Source organism: Trachemys scripta, chromosome 19, assembly GCF_013100865.1.
Source record: "Trachemys scripta elegans isolate TJP31775 chromosome 19, CAS_Tse_1.0, whole genome shotgun sequence".
Lineage (NCBI taxonomy): Eukaryota > Metazoa > Chordata > Testudines > Emydidae > Trachemys > Trachemys scripta.
In genome coordinates, this window is record NC_048316.1 from 21,117,319 (window position 1) to 21,129,948 (window position 12,630).

General features: G+C 48.9%; 1 protein-coding gene and 1 long non-coding RNA gene across 9 annotated transcripts in view; one reads left to right on the forward strand and one right to left on the reverse strand.

The window, feature by feature from the left end:
- The window catches only part of TMEM269 (transmembrane protein 269), a 38,077-nt gene extending 36,781 nt beyond the window's left edge, over window positions 1-1,296 (reverse strand). For 2 of the 7 annotated variants that reach the window (XM_034753009.1, XM_034753010.1), the window contains exon 1: window positions 1,200-1,296. The gene's annotated coding sequence lies outside the window, so the exon portion shown is untranslated. The remainder of the gene's footprint in view (window positions 1-1,199) is intronic. The other 5 variants (XM_034753018.1, XM_034753014.1, XM_034753020.1 and 2 more) reach the window with 3 other exon arrangements.
- LOC117867768 overlaps window positions 1-12,630 on the forward strand; it is a 37,886-nt gene that overhangs the window by 219 nt on the left and 25,037 nt on the right. The gene's annotated exons all lie outside the window — the stretch shown is intronic.

Consider the following 12,630-nt stretch of genomic DNA (forward strand, 5'->3'; position numbering starts at 1 on the left):
CGCGGTAGAGCGATCAGTAGAAGAATTCTTCCATCCTCCCAGCTGCATCTGCAGTGAGGGTGAGATCGACCACCTCCATTGAACAAGACTGAAGTTTGTTATAGCGCTGAGCGATGTCGCTAGGACAGCCGAGGGTTTCCGTGTAGATTTCAGTTTGTGGCGGTTTAGGTGCAGTTTGGTGTTTGTGCCTGGGGTAGAGCAGGGAAAGTGGCCAAAGAAGCAATTTTTTTTCCTGCGAAATGGGCAAGACCTGTAATGCCTTCTTCAGTTCTGAAGATGCAGAGAACAGTTTTGCAGCGCTGACAATGTTGGTGGAGAGCTGGGAGGAGGCGTTCCCAAGGGAACGTAGTTGGGGGCCTAGATAAAACCCTTCAGAGACCGGGGTGAGAAATAACTTGGCACAAAGACATTGAGGGACGTCGGGACAAGGGCCCCACGCAGTTACTGGGTTACTGCAGCTAAGATCACTTGGGGGGAACATGCCGTGCCTGAGGTTGCGAGGAAGGGGGTAAGGAGTGGGGACGGGGGAACATGCCGTGCCTGAGGGTGTGAGGAAGCGGGTAAGGAGTGGGGACGGGGGAACATGCCGTGCCTGAGGGTGTGAGGAAGCGGGTAAGGAGTGGGGACGGGGGAATAGGCTGTGTCTGAAGGAGCAATAGGCTGCTACTAAGGGGGACCAAGGTGGCTGAGTGGGGCCAATGGGGGTCAGGGGACAACAGGCTGAGTCTGGTGGGGCCTAGGGAGATGACAGGCTGCAGCTGGAGATGGGGCCGAGCGGGGTGAGAGCGAGACAGGCTGCGGCTGGGTGGAGGGGGATCCAGGAGGATAAGGGGGAGACAGGCTGCAGCCAGGGGGAGGCAGGGCTGGGGGGGTTGGAGTGATGGGGACAGAATGGGGGTGCAGGACCGGGGAGGCTGGGGGCAGGACTGGAGTGTAGGGTTGGGGGAGGACAGGGTGCGGGGATGGGGGCAAGCCAGGAGTGCAGGGCTAGCTGGGAGGGGGCCGAGGGTGCAGGACTGGAGGTTTGGGGGGTGATGCGGGCAAGCCGGGTGTGCAGGGCTCGTGGTTTGGGGGGGTGGGGGAAGGAAGGGGGGCAGGGCTCCCCCCACACGGGTGCTCGCAGACGCTGGGGAAGCTGGACAGCGCCCGCGGAGACCCGGACCCGCCCATCGCCCGGCCCGGCCCCCAGCCGCACTCACCAGGGGCGCGGGGCTCCGCACTCGGACGTGGCTCGGGCTCCAGCTGCTGCTCCCGGCAGCCCCGCGGTCGCTTTTATACCCGCTCCCCCCCCTCCATCCCCGGGAAAATTCCACAGGAAGTGACGGCCGGGGCCTCCGGGAGAGGGAGGGGAAGCAGCCCCCTGCACCGGCCCCAGGCATCCCCTTCACCGCCTGCCAGCAGCCCCTAAAGCCCCTGTACACCTGCACTATGCCACCCTCAGCAGCCCCCTACATCTCCTATGCCTTCCCCCAGCCGCCCCTATAAACCCCTACTGTACTACCCGCAGCAGCCCCCCACATATCCTCCCCTTTACTGTTCCCCAGGAACCTCTGTACACCCCCTGTGCTGCCCCCAAGCAACCCCTTTACTACCACCAGGAGTCCCTTTATCAACACTGTCACTATATCACCCCCAACAGTCCCCATACATCCCTTTATCTTGCCCTCAAGCATTCCCATACTGCCCCAAGCAGCCCCTTATACTGCCCCATGCCACCCCCATACAACCCCTAACAACCAATTATACATCCCCTTTTAATCCCCCATGCTGCCCCAACATCTCCTTATATACCCTCCAATACAATCTCTATACTGCCCGACAAGCAGCCCCGTGTACATCACTCTATAGGTAACCTTCCCATACTCACCCTGGAGCAGTCCGACTGAGGTAGCCCCCTTCGTTTCTCCACAACAGCCCTCCTGAGGCAGCTCCCTTGCTTAAAAAAAATTGGAATTGCCCATGATATTTTTTTAATTTAGCACTGAAATTGTATTAACTTGCTGTTTAAGGACAGGTGGTTGTAGATAGAGAAGGTGAAAAGCAGCTACTTGAAAGTCTTCTGTTTGTTTGCAGGCCTTATTTCATTTCCAAGGGTGAGGAGAAAACCTCAGAGACCATCTACATTAGCACAGAATTCTGCTCACAAACAACCTCCTTTTTATTCACAAAGGGGACTTGGGGGTTGCCATGCTCAGCGTTGCAGAGCCTAACTTCTAGGTACCTTGCTACCTCGTGGAACCCACAGCCCCCAGTGAGGCACCTAGACAATGCATGGGGAGACTTAGTGAGTGAGGCTCCCTAGACAATGCATAGGGAGAGTTAGGATCCACAGGAGCCAGCCTGCTAGCCAGAGATGGGGCTGGCCTAAGCCCCACCCTCAAAGAGTGGGTGTGGATCAGAGAGAGCACTCATCTCTACTTTGGGTTCTCGGCTGTGAGCCCTTTCCTGGAGTTAGGTGCCTAAGCCCTTTCCTGCAAAAAATGTGTGTGTGTGGCGGTGCGTTGTTACTGTCTCCCCTTAGAGCTTTTAGCCCAGGGGCCAGAGCACTCACCCAGGATATGGGACCTGGGTTCCAATCCCTGTGCCCCAAGGCATATTTAATTATGTATGCACCATGGAACTGTGTCAACAGAAGCAATTGAGCAGCCCTGGCCCAAGAATACCCCATAGGCCAGTGGTCAGGGCACTGTCTGGGGAGGTGGGAGACCCACGTTCAAATCCCTTTTCCACGGCAGGCAGAGGAAGGAAATGAACCCCGGCCCTGGGTGAGAGCACTAACCACTGAGCTAAACGTTATAAAGGGGGGTGTTGGCAGGGGTCCAGCTCCCTCCTCCTTCTCAGTTCCCAGACAGAGTTTGCCTAAAATAACAGTCCAGAGTCCAGTCTGCAGGCAATGCGAAAGGTTTACTGGGGCTAAACAAGCATATTCCAAAGCCCTTCACACCAGTCAGGCTCATCTCTATACGCCGATAGAGTTTTCCTCTTCCCCTCCCCCAACTACAGTTCTATACGCCGCTAGAACCCCCTTCTTCTCCTGACCTCTAGCTCCGCACACCGACGGAGCTCCCTCTTCTCCCCCCTATTCTTGGCAAACTGAATGATACTTGTAATGCCCCTGCCCTGGTACCACCCCTTTCAGTAGATGGTCATGGTCCGTTCTGGGGAGTCTTGAGTCTAGGGGCAATAAGACCATCTCTTTCATACTTGACAGGAGGGGTAAGGAGTGGGGTTACTTTTGGCCATGGACACTCTCTCGCGGACTCAGTGTCTCTTCCTTACACCTTCCAACTGCTGGGTTACCATAGCAGCCCCTTGCTCGATTGGGTCCCCTTATCTTCTCTTATTACTGAAAGGCAAGGCTATCAGCTCGCTTGGTAGGGGGGAGGGGGTGCAGCCTTGTGCTTTCACTTACATTCTCTTGCTTGCTTATTCAGCCTGTTTAAATTAAAAGCAAGGCCAGAAGCAAGATTATGCTTGTTTAGACTTTATCCTATTTACTTCACATTCTTCTAACAGGGTGCTTCCTCCTCTGGTGGCTTTGTGTGGGTTTAGGTACACCCCCCTACCCCTCCCCACCATTGGGCCCTGTGGATGAGATAGGCCTAGTTTGAGGATCATGCTGGGGTTTAGGAGTGAGGAGAGTGCCTAGACCAAGGCAGCTGTCCACCTGTTCAGTGGCAGAAATGTAGGTATCTATGGGACTTTAATGGCTGAATGTCAGCACCTTGGAACCTTAGGTACCCGCTGAGTGGGGTTTTTGAGGATCTCAGTGGGGCTGACGTCCTTTTGTGGCTCTAGCTGAAATACATTGACTATTGAGGGATGAGAGGTGTAAAGCTCAAATTACTACGTACTATTTAAGGCCCCATCTATGCTTAATTAATGTTTGCTGCAGTGGCTATTAAACATAATTTAAAAAATACTTCAGGTCAAAAGGGTTTTAACTTCCTTTGGCCCCATCCATGTTGTGCAACTAAAATTTGTTAGCCTGAAGGGTTTTCAGGACTGCTTCAGGAGCCCTGGTTAAAATGCAAGTCTGGGATTTTCAAGGAAGCCAGAGAGTTAGCTGCCCAAATTAATGAGAATTGGACATCTAACTCCCTTTGACTCCTTTGAAAATCTGAATCCAAGTGTGTTTGATTGATCTATGAGCAGGTAGCCAGAGAAACATCCACTCATATTTTGGAAATGTTCTATTTTTCATCAGAACCAAGTGGATCTCCCCTACTGATGTTCTGAACCAAGTTTGCCAACTGACCAGTGTGACTGAGATCACAATTCCACAGTCACTGCTTCTGAGCAGGGGTTGGACTAGATACCTCCTGAGGTCCCTTCCAAACCTGATAGTCTATGATATTCTATGAGGAGTGGATGTTATCCTCCACTTCAGGTCTTGGTAATTTCTCTTAATTCTTCTGGCTGATAATGCATGGTGCAGATGAGGCAGTGAAAATATGTATATGGCTTCAGGTTTTAATTGCTTAAACTCGTCAGAGATTAAGAGCCCATTCCTGAAGTCCTTAATCAAAGGTCCCTGCTGAAGTCAAAGTCCGTGAGAATGTTGCCAGTAAGAACTTTAGTATCATTAAGTCTTTTAGAAGTTGTATTTTGCTAGGATTGATCAAAGCTGCACAGAATCTATGTTGGTGCCACACTGGTTCTTCCCAGATTTGCCACTTTCAGTACAATTCTTTGGGATTTCAATTGCCTGATGTGAAATAAACTGGTAATCAAAACAAGCTACTTCATCTTCTTACCTGCTCCACGCTTTATGATGATGAAAGCAATCTGTTTTGTTATTCATTAGTTCCTGATGCAGTTCATCCCGGTTATAGTTCAGTGTGTAATTAAGTTCCATAGATATTTTCCTGTTCGCTGGCTATTGAGAGAGTGACATTTCTTCACAGGTTAAAATTTCATTCTCAAAATCATAGTTTTTGGTGACATTATATACAGCTTCCTCTTTTATCCCTTTGTTTCTTTTTCTTTGTACACCAGTTTGCCAGGTTCGTCCAGCTCTTCTTCTCTGTGCTTTGTTTCATGGCTTCTCTTCATTGCTGACAGTTTTTCCTGAGAAAAGCACTATCAAGAGTCAGTTGTCTTCATAGAATCATAGAATATCAGGGTTGGAAGGGACCTCAGGAGGTCATCTAATCCAACCCCCTGCTCAAAGCAGGACCAATCCCCAACTAAATCATCCCAGCCAGGGCTTTGTTAAAAACCTCTAAGGAAGGAGATTCCAGCACCTCCCTAGGTAACCCATTCCAGTGCTGCACCACCCTCCTAGTGAAATTTTTTTACCTAATATCCAACCTAAACCTCCCCAACTGCAACTTGAGACTGTTACTCCTTGTTCTGTCATCTGCTACCACTGAAAACAGTCTAGATCCATCCTCTTTGGAACCCCCTTTCAGGTAGTTGAAAGCAGCTATCAAATCCCCCCTCATTCTTCTCTTCTGCAGACTAAACAATCCCAGTTCCCTCAGCCTCTCCTCATAAGTCATGTGCCCTAATCATTTTTGTTGCCCTCCACTGGACTCTCTCCAGTTTTTCCATATCCTTCTTGTAATGTGGGGCCCAAAACTGGACACAGTACTCCAGATGAGGCCTCACCAATGTCAAATACAGGGGAATGATCACGTCCCTTTATCTGCTGACAAAGCCCCTACTTATACAGCCCAAAATGCTGTTAGCCTTCTTAGCAAGAAGGGCACACTGTCGACTCATATCCAGCTTCTCGTCCACTGTAACCCCTAGGTCCTTTTCTGCAGAACTGCTTCCTAGCCATTCGGTCCCTAGTCTGTAGCAGTGTATGGGATTCTTCCGTCCTAAGTGCAGGACTCTGCACTTGTCCTTGTTGAAACTCAGATTTATTTTGACCCAATCCTCTAATTTGTCTAGGTCCCTCTGTATCCTATCCCTTCCCTCCAATGTATCTACCACTCCTCCCAGTTTAGTGTTATCTGCAAACTTGCTGAGGGTGCAGTCCACACCATCCTCCAGATCATTAATGAAGATATTGAACAAAACCAGCCCCAGGACTGACCCTTAGGGTACTCTGCCTGATACCAGCTGCCAACTAGACATACTAGACATGGAACCGTTGATCACTACCCATTGAGCCTGACGATCTAGCCAGCTTTCTATCCACCTTATAGTCCATTCATCCAGCCCATACTTCTTTAACTTGCTGGCAAGAATACTGTTGGAGACCGTATCAAAAGCTTTGCTAAAGTCAAGGAATAACACATCCACTGGTTTCCCCTCATCCACAGAGCCAGTTATCTCCTCATAGAAGGCAATTAGGTTAATCAGGCACGACTTGCCCTTGGTGAATCCATGCTGACTGTTCCTGATCACTTTCCTCTCCTCTAAGTGCTTCATAATTGATTCCTTGAGGACCTGCTCCATGATTTTTCCAGGGACTGAGGTGAGGCTGACTGGCCTGTAGTTCCCCGGATCCTCCTCCTTCCCTTTTTTAAATATGGGCACTACATTAGCCTTTTTCCAGTCATCCAGGACCTCCCCCGATCGCCATGAGTTTTCAAAGATAATGGCCAATGGCTCTGCAATCTCATCCGCCAACTCCTTTAGCACCCTTGGATGCAGCGCATCCAGCCCCATGGACTTGTGCTCATCAAGCTTTTATAAATAGTCCTGAACCACTTCTTTCTCCACAGAGGGCTGGTCACCTCCTCCCCATGCTGTGCTGCCCAGTGCTGCAGTCTGGGAGCTGACCTTGTTCGTGAAGACAGAGGCAAAAAAAAAGCATTGAGTACATTGGCCTTCCTGATTTCACTCCTGCATGCCTGAGCAATATTTTTATACTCCTCCCTGGTCATTTGTCCAAGCTTCCACTTCTTGTAAGCTTCTTTTCTGTGTTTAAGATCAGCAAGGATTTCACTGTTAAGCCAAGCTGGTCGCCTGCCATATTTACTATTCTTTCTACACATCGGGATGGTTTGTTCCTGCAACCTCAATAAGGATTCTTTAAAATACAGCCAGCTCTCCTGGACTCCTTTCCCCCTCATGTTATTCTCCCAGGGGATCCTGCCCATCAGTTCCCCGAGGGAGTCAAAGTCTGCTTTTTCTGAAGTCCAGAGTCTGTATTCTGCTGCTCTCCTTTCTTCCTTGTGTCAGGATCCTGAACTCGACTATCTCATGGTCACTGCCTCCCAGGTTCCCATCCACTTTTGCTTCCCCTACTAATTCTTCCCTGTTTGTGAGCAGCAGGAGACTCCACCAATTGGAAGGCATGTTCTCTCCACAGGTACTAATGTGGACAGTGGACTAGATGATACATCTGAGGGAAGGGAGTCCCCAGCAGAAGCGCCGGCAGGGAAGCCCCAGCACCTTGACCCTGGCATTGGAGGAGCTCTCGCTCCCTGCAGTGGCCCCGGGGCCATGACAGGGGGAAAGCGCTTTTCCGGTCTTGGGGCCTCAGTGGGGGGTGGCAGAAAGGAGCCAACTGGTGGGGCTGCAGTGGGGGGCCAGAATGACAGAATGGGATGGGGCTGTGGGTGGAATAGGGGTGGGGCTGCGGGGAAGGGGCAGAATGGGGTGGGGCCATGGGCAGGGCCGCAGGAGGAAGGGGCAGAACGATGGCAGGCCGGCACCACGGCCCTCCCACTTGCTCTGGCCCAGGGTCCCAGGAGACCTTAATCTGCCTCTGGACCCGGTTCAATTCCCCTCTCTGCCAGAACGGGAGAAAGGGTTTGAACAGGTCCCACCTCTCAGGAGTGCTCTAACCACTGGGCTCTGGGATACTCTGTAGTGGGGCTCCCTCACTCTCTCCTGTTGAAGCTGTTCTGCTGTGGATAAATACATAAATAGTCTCTGGGTCAGAGAGTGAGAATGACTCTGAAGCCCAGGAGTTAGGTACCCAGCTAGGAGGTGGGAGACCCAGGGTCTAACCCCCTGCTTCAGTCACTCTTACATTTCTTTATCCAGAGTGGAACAGCTTCAGCTGGAGTGACTGAGGGCACCTCACATTAAAGTATCACCAAGCTCAGTGGTTAGAGCATCCTCTGAAGAGGTGCCAGATCCCACTCCAAATCCCTTTTCTCCCTGTGGAAGAGGGGAGAATTGAACCTGGGTCTCCCACATCCCAGGCGAGTGCTTTAACCACAGAGCGAAAAGTTTATTAGATGGCTACTACCTTCCTGTGCAGCCATATTTTGAATGGGACTAGATCCAGTAGGCAGCCTCTGTGCAGGCCTATGGGATCGGGCCCAGCACATGAGTTAGGCGGCTGAACACCTATCTTCCCCTGATTTGTAAATCATCCTGGAGTTCAGGCTGGGAGATAGGCATCCGGACGCCAAGAGGAAGGCAGAAACATAGGCGTCTAGGGAACTATTGAAAAGTTAGGTGTTGAATGAGTTTAGGAGCCTACAGGTTCTGTAGGAGTTTTGTGGATGGCAGTGGAGCCAAAACTGGAATTTGAACACCTAAACCTGAAATGTAGGCACCTAAGTCTGGGGTTTAGGCATCTAAGTAGCTTTGTGGATCTAGGCCTTTGTCTCCCAGTTCCCCATCTGTGCAATAGGGATAATAGCACAGCCCTGCCTCACGGGAAAAATATGTTAAAGATTGTGAGGTGCTCAGATCTCCTGGTGACTGGGGCCAGGTCAGTACCATAGCTCGACATTTCAAATATCAGTGTTCCATGTATGCCAGCCAGCCAGCCAAAACTCACATTAACACCCTTCCCACCAATGTTTCTGTCATTAATCTCCAGATCATCCCATTCATAAAACATCTTAGTCTTCTAAGCATTGCCTCCTTTCACTATTCCTTTAATGATGATCATGATTAGAGCTCTTTGAATAATTTATTGTGTATATTCATTGCAAGTTGTGTCCTTTTTTCAATCAAACAATTATTTGCCAACAACTTTTTTCACTATCCAACCAGTTGTAATAGTGTCTTCTTCACTGGTGTAGAGCAGCCAGTGGAATACCTCAAGTCTTTTCAACACAGATTATTTTAACTATCTCTGCTCCAACATTCTCATAAACTCTTTCGTCCATAACTTGCTTTGGCTGCATTCCATGCTCTGCAACCTGGTCATGGGCCAGCAAAAGTGCCTTTGTGTGAGGCAAAGCATTAAACTCCTGCTCATCTTTCTGCTGACTCGTTTTCAAAACACCTTGTACAAACAGGGAGACTCCAAATCTGTACAAATCTCTTCTGTTTTTCTTGTGCAATTTGCTCACATATGCGGTGACAAAGTTCTGGGACTGATTCTGTGTATTTTACACAGGTTTGCAGCAGCATAACTCAGCTAGCTTGGTTCCCCATTGCCTGGCACCTTGTGTCATCATTTATACCTGTATAAAGGTGTTGTGTAAAATGCTACCACCTCAGAACTCTCCACCCACATCAGTGGTAGGATTTTACACTCATTTGGCACAGGTATAAGTAGCTACCTGGATTGCAAGGCAGGGGAATTGGGCTCGTTGATTTAAATGGAATTACTCCTAATACAGAACAACGCACACAAGGGGAGAATCAGACCTTGTGTATCTTAAATGTAACCTGGGAATGGTCATTTTAGACAAACTGTAAAATGACAGTGAGATCCTTTTGTCTCCATGGGTCTTGAAAAGTGGGTGATGATGGGCTGAAATGAAGGTAACGAATCTTTGGTATCTAGTAGTTTCACAGCACAGTGAAGTCTCCAGCATAAGTCCTTCCTGGAAGACTGAGAGCCCCTTACTTTAAGCAAAAATAATGAGGAGTCCTTGTGGCACCTTAGAGACTAACAAATTTATTTGGGCATAAGCTTCCGTGGGCTAGAACCCACTTCATCTAGCCCACGAAAGCTTATGCCCAAATAAATTTGTTAGTCTCTAAAGTGCCACAAGGACTCCTTGTTGTTTTTGCTGATACAGACTAACACGGCTACCCCTCTGAAACTGTTACCTTAAGCAGTTTACTTCTCAAGTAATCCCATGAATGGGCTATTTGAGACGTGTGCTACGACTCAGGATGAGTTAGAGCATCACAGTCTAGCTCCCTGGGTTCAGTATTGGGAGAAATCTGTGCCGACTACTTCAGCATCATGAGAGCATCATATTAAGGTCCTTGTTTCTTCACCACTTTCTCTCACCAACACCTCATGACCTTCTGCTGCAGTCAGCTAAAGGGGGGGCACATGACCTGAACGTTAAGGACAGCTACATTATTCAGTTGCTTCTGTCCCATTGATGACTGGAGATAATTTTTAAGTCTTCTGAAGCTGGAGAATGAGTTCAGATGATACAGGCACAGCGAGAAGGATTCTTATACATTTGCAGTACTCTGGAAACGTCGTGCTTCCAAAGTACTGAAAATGAGTCCAAGATCTCTTTCTTGATGGGTAACAGCTCATTTAGGCACCATCATTTTGTATGTATAGTTGGGATTATATTTTGCCATGTGTATTACTTTGCATTTAACATTGAATTTCATCTGCCATTTTGTTGCCAAGTCACCCAATTTTGTGAGATCCCTTTGTAACTCTTTGCAGTCTGTTTTTGATTTAACTATCTTGAGTAATTTTGTATCATCTGCAAACTTCCCCACCTCCCTGTTTACCCCTTTTTGCAGATCATTTCTGAATATGTTGAACAGCACTGGTCCCAAACCAGTATAGACCTCTGGGGACACCTCTAGTTACTGGAAATTCTGAAATTGGGCCATTTATTCCTACAAATAAACAAACTCCCCAGCTCTGACTCCTGGGTGCTGCTGGACCTTTGCCTGCCCCCCAGGTGATTGGGGAGGGTCATGTGACCCTTCTGGGCCCCCTCCATGCGTCTCCCCTCATTGATAGGATTAGGAGTTTGCTTGAGGAGCTCACGATTGGGCTCATACATTTTTCATGGCTGCCAAGGCCAGAAGGGACCAGTGTGAGCATCCAGTCTGACTTTCTGTAGAGCACAGGCCAGAGACCTGCCCCAACAGATCTTTTGCCCAAGCCACTTATTTTGCAGCTTAAATTCTATTATAACTTCAAAGAAAGAGACTTCCCTACGTCTCTGCTGAAAGAGAATGGAAACCTCACAGTCAGTATTCTTGCCAGCAAGTTAAAGAAGTATGGGCTGGATGAATGGACTATAAGGTGGATAGAAAGCTGGCTAGATTGTCGGGCTCAACGGGTAGTGATCAACGGCTCCATGTCTAGTTGGCAGCTGGTATCAAGCGGAGTGCCCCAAGGATCAGTCCTGGGGCTTGTTTTGTTCAACATCTTCATTAATGATCTGGATGATGGGATGGATTGCACCCTCAGCAAGTTTGCAAATGACACTAAACTGGGGGGAGAGGTAGATACGTTGGAGGGTAGGGATGGGGTCCAGAGTGACCAAGACAAATTGGAGGATTGGGCCAAAAGAAATCTGATGAGGTTCAACAAGGACAAGTGCAGAGTCCTGCACTTAGGACAGAAGAATCCCATGCAACACTACAGACTAGGGACTGACTGGCTAGGCAGCAGTTCTGCAGAAAAGGACCTGGGGATTACAGTGGATGAGAAGCTGGATATGAGTCAGCAGTGTGCCCTTGTTGCCAAGAAGGCTAATGGCATATTGGGCTGCATTAATAGGAGCATTGCCAGAAGATCGAGGGAAGTGATCATTCCCCTCTATTCGGCACTGGTGAGGCCACATCTGGAGTATTGCATCCAGTTTTGGGCCCCCCACTACAGAAAGGATGTGAACAAATTGGAGAGAGTCCAGCACAGGGCAATGAAAATGATCAGGGGGCTGGGGCCCATGACTTATGAGGAGAGGCTGAGGGAACTGGGCTTGTTTAGTGTGCAGAAGAGAAGAGTGAGGGGGGGATTTGATAACAGCCTTCAACTACCTGAAAGGGGGTTCCAAAGAGGATGGCGCTAGGCTGTTCTCAGTGGTGGCAGATGACAGAACAAGGAGCAATGGTCTCAAGTTGCAGTGGGGGAGGTCTAGGTTGGATATTAGAAAAAACTATTTCACTAGGAGGGTGGTGAAGCACTGGAATAGATTCCCTAGGGAGGTGGTGGAATCTCCATCCTTAGAGGTTTTTAAGGCCTGGCTTGACAAAGCCCTGGCTGGGATGATTTAGTTGGGGTTGGTCCTGCTTTGAGCAGGGGGTTGGACTAGATGACCTCCTGAGGTCTCTTCCAACCCTAATCTTCTATGATTCTATGAAATCTCTCTCCTTTGGCCTCTCCAACATTTTCTTGATGCTTCTCATTTTCAGTCAACACTGGTGACTGAACACCTTCATTCCCCTCCCATCAAACCTTGTCTGGCTTTTGCCAAGATGCTCTGAAGGGATCGTTGTCCCAGCATTACAATCAGCTTAATTATAAATCATTTAAATGCCAAATTCCTGACCTCCCTGGATTCTATCACTTCCTGAGGAGACCTCACTCTCTAAATCCTGTGTAACTTCTGAGATCTGGATTGGTGATGTCTGAGCCACTTCAGAAATGGATGGTGAACTTCCCAAACCACCTCCATTATGCATTCCATCCACCAGGAACAGTCAATGTTTCCATTCTTCACAGGTTTTTTTTAATCAGCTAACATAATGTGCCTTTACCAAGATGGAGAAATTTCTTTCTCTGAACCCCAAAATATCAGCCAGATTGTTTTTTAAATGCAT